Genomic DNA, 5,000 nt, shown 5'->3' with positions numbered 1-5,000 from the left:
TATAATATAGTATAATATAATATAATAAAATTTGATATAATATAATATAATATAATGTAATATAATATAATATAATATAATATAATATAATATAATATAATACGATACAATATAATATGATATAATGTAATATAACATAATATATTATAGTATGATATAATATAATATAATGTAATATAATACACTACAATACGATACAATATGATATAACATAATATAATTTAATATGATATAATATAATATAATATAATATAATATAATATAATATAATTTAATATAATATAATATGATATAATATAATATAATATAGTATAATATAATACGACACAATATAATATAATATTATACAATATAATGTAATATAATAATATATCATAATATGATATAATATAATATAATATAATATGAATATGTTATATAATATAATATGATATAATGTAATATGATATGATATAATATAATATGATATAGTATAATATATGATATAATATAATATAATATAATATGATATAATATAGTATAATGTAGTATTATGATAATATAATATAATGTATAATATAGAATATAATATAATGTATAATATAATAATATATTTTAATATATTTTAATATAATATAATATAATATAATATAATATAATATAATATGATATAATATAATATGATATAATATAATATAATATAATACAATATAATGTAATATAATATATGATATGATATAATATAATATATAATATAATGTAATATACATACATACATACATATACCAAGGCTTTTTCCCCCTTTTAAGGGTGGTAGCCAAAAAGGGAAAGTCATAAAAACACTCCCACCCATTTCATCCCTAAATACTGTAAATCCCTAAATAATGTAATATAATATAATATAATATAATATAATATAATATAATATAATATAATATAATATAATATAATATAATATAATATAATATAATATAATATAATATAATATAATATAATATAATATAATATAATATAATATAATATGACATAATATAATATAATATGTTACAATATGATATAGTACAATATAATATCACATAATATAATGATATATGATATATGTTTAGAAATTCTGACAGGTTGACGTAAGTGGGAGTAAGAAACACAGGAGTGTAAGTCTGAGTTTATTCCTGACTAGTTTCACAGTTTGCTTTCTCAAAGCATATCTGCTACTCCCACTTACGTCATATATGATATAATATAAATTGATATATAATGGGATGTAATATAATATGATAACATAATATATTGTAATACAATATGATATAGTATAGCTGCTATACTATATCACAAGATATTCTATTACATTATGCTATACTATAGCATAATGTAATAGAATATCTTGTAATACGTAAGTAGATTATACAAATAAAGTGATAAACTGATAGATTAATAGATAAATATAGAGACAATGAATAGAGATACATTAATAATGCATAACAGATAAAGAAACAAACAGGTAAAAGAATAGATCATTCATTCGATAAATAAGCAATAATTAATAAATATACAATAGCAGATTACCGTCTCTAAGTAATTCTGTAAAATTGGTCCCGAGCCTATCATATTCCTTTGTCACTTAATTGATTGCCCTCAGGCTAAAATCCCTTGTAATTAGCGCGACACAATTGCAGGTCTCCTAAAAACAAGTTATATTTCTAACAACAATAACTGATGGCGATACTTTTTTTTTTTTTTCTAGCTCACAAAAAGTGATCAAAATGTTCTCTTTATATACTCCCTTGCTCAATAAGTAATGAGAAAATGTCAGTAGAGACACTATTTATTTTCATAAGCTTACAAAACTTTGTCTCCTTCGAAATAATTGCCTCGCGCATCTACACACTTCTGCATGCGTCTCTCCTAATCCTGGAAGACCTCCTCAAAGTCCTTTTTCAGTTGTCCCTTCAGGTAACTTTCCGATGCCTCTTTCAGATCCTCTGTTGACTGGAATCTGGTTCCCCAGAGGCTGTCTTTCATGCGTGGGAACAGGAAGAAGCCGCAAGGGGCTAGGTCAGGGCTGTAGGGTGGGTGCTGTACCACTTTCATTCCCCTGTCGGCCATCCAGGTGGTCACCAGCGTTGACTTGTGGCATGGGGCATTGTCCAGGTGGAACCACCACTGACCACTTTTCCATTGCTGAGGCGTCCTCTTCCTCATTTTCTCCCTGAACCTTTTCAGAACAGTAAGGTAATATTCCTTATTGACGTTTTGACCCTGAGGAACCCATTCAACGTGAATGAGCCCCTGGGAGTCAAAGAAAGGAATGACCATGGCCTTCTCTTGCGACCTAGTTATCTTTGCCTTTTTGGGTCTGGGGGAGGTCGCATGCTTCCACTGAGCATTCTGACATTTGCTCTCAGGATCGTAAGTGAACACCCAACTCTCGTCGTAAGTCACTACCTTATTCAGGAAACCTGAATCAGCCTCTATTATTTCGAGAATGTCAGTGCAACATTCCACATGAAACTGCCTCTGGTCGTCGGAGAGGATATTTGGCACAAACTTCGCACAGACTTTGTGGCGCTTCAGGTCTTCGGTCAGAACTGTCTCTACTGTGCCAATACTAATACCAACAACTTCAGATGTCATCCTCACAGATATTTGACGGTCTTCCATCACTAACCTTTGCACTTCCTCAATGTTTTCCTCCTTGCGTGCACTTTTCGGTGCTCCAGATCTAGGTTTATCCTCAACCTGTTCATTTCCTTCAGAAAATCTGTTAAACCACCGATAAAAACTTGCTTGGCTCATCTGTTCATCTCCATAGGCCTCCTTTAACATTTCATAAGTTTCTTGTTTGGTTTTCTTAAGTTTAACACAAAATTTGAAGGCGTAACGTTGCTTCATATTTCCCTGCATCTTGACAAGTGCTCACAGATCGGCAAACCAAATCAGACTGGTTCCACCACGTTCACCGCTGCACTCAGACCTACAAATATAGAAAGTTGCCAATTAGTCATTTTATAGAATATATGTATGTGTACTTCACCATGAAGTAGTATTTTGATCAAATCATATTTAATGTCTCGCCTGACATTTTCTCATTACTTATTGAGCAAGTGAGTATATTTACTTCCACAGAATTTTTTGTCTATTTTAAGTGGATTAATTTTTATTTCCTTGTTTATTTTTCTGTTTGTCTATTGTTTTCATTATATGTGTGACTCTGGGCCGTAGGGGGGTCGCACAAGTACTAGAAGGCAAGGGCTCTAGGTAGGTTCTAGATTATGTGCCCCATAACTAGATTTGGGGGAACATTACCTAGAACCTTACTTAGATGCTTAGGGTGGAAATGGACTCTAGTGTACAGTGTTTTAATCATTCTTCCTTCTAGTTTTTTCTGACCAAATACCCGCAACCTCACAACGACCAACAACGATCCTCTGCCCCTCCTCTAGGTGGAGGAAAAGGGGTGGGATCAGTCGCCGGTTACCAACTCTCCTTATGTAAAAAAAAAATCGACAAGTCTACTTAATCATAGGACAGACAGGAAAGAGGAGAGAAAGGGAGGGTGAGAGAGTTGGGGTGCTAACCTCGGGCTACAGGAACTTGTGAACTAACTTACGAGTGAACTAATTTATATTTCTGAGTGTTGCAACAGAAACGAATATGGAAAATTGTTATGTTAAAATATGTAAGAAAGGAAACAAAATATTTTATTAGTCACGCTGCCTTTCCAACACCTCTCGGGGCTGCACCTCCAGCTAAAGGCGAGAGTATTGATGGGATTTGTAGACAAGCATTTTTGGTTACTGGGTTGTTAGATGAAACTGGCGATAGCTGTACACATGCTGTTTACAAAACAACTCTTTTAGGAGAGTACTCAGATTTTTTTTTTTTCTTTTTTTTTTTTTTTTTTCCTACAGTACTACGAAGTAGTCTCTCAAAGGTCCTTTCCAAAACAAAATGATAATCTAAATAGACTTCAAAGGAAGCCAAATTTGAAAAAAAATAAAATAAAATCCATAGGATGGTAGATCAATTTGTGAATGAGCGCTTATTAAGCTTTGTACAGTGTTATTGTAGACATATAAGAAAGATATTCCTTTCATAGGCTAAGGTACTCTTATTTTTATTTGCTTATTTCATTTTATTCTATTTTGTTTTCATTTATTTACTTATCTATTTATTTATTCATCTGTAAGATTACTGACTTATATGTTTATTATTTTTTTACTATTTTTCTCAAATCTATTGATTTACTCTCATTTTATTCTATAATTTTCTAACAGCAGTCCAATACAGAAATCAGGTTCAAGGCGCTTTCCTCCTATATTGATTTCCTCCAGCTGAATGAAATCGCTTGGCGGCAGCCAAGAGGAAAAAATAGGGGTTGAATATAGACACCAAACCAAAAGGTGAACCAAGATATATATTTGAGTGCGTGTGTGCGTGTGTGTGTGTATGTTTGTTGTGTATGTGTGTGCGCCCACGCGGGCGAGTGTGTGTGTGTGTGTGCGTGTGCGCGCGTGTGTGTGTCTGTGTGTGTGTGTGTGTGTGTGTGTGTGTGTCAGTGTGTGTGTGTGTGTGTGTGTGTGTGTGTGTGTGTGTGTGTGTGTGTGTGTGTGTGTGTGTGTGTGTGTGTGTGTGTGTGTGTGTGTGTGTGTGCGTGCGCGTGTGTATCCGTGTGTGAGTCTGTGTGTGTGTATTAACTTGGTCTTAGGATCACGTGTTGGACTCGTGATCGACAGCTATTTCCCTCCTGGAAGAGAGCTCAGAGCTCGTAGGTCCGATCTATGGGTAATGCTATGACCTTGCACACACACACACCCCCAACTCCCCGCCCACGAGAGTCAGAGTAACGACCCGAGGCACAGCGATACCGAAATAATTTCGGCCCTGGGCAGGATTCGAACTGGGTGCTGGGAGCACTTCTGCTTCCCAGTTCAGCGCTCTACCAACTATGCCACCGAGTCGGTATGTGTGTGTGTGTGTGTGTGTGTGTGTGTGTGTGTGTGTGTGTGTGTGTGTGTGTGTGT

Source organism: Oratosquilla oratoria, chromosome 6 (assembly GCF_046742065.1).
Source record: "Oratosquilla oratoria isolate Oo_2021 chromosome 6, ASM4674206v1, whole genome shotgun sequence".
In the NCBI taxonomy this organism is placed as follows: domain Eukaryota; kingdom Metazoa; phylum Arthropoda; class Malacostraca; order Stomatopoda; family Squillidae; genus Oratosquilla; species Oratosquilla oratoria.
The sequence above is the reverse complement of the archived record's forward strand: the minus strand, read 5'-3'. Positions refer to the sequence as shown.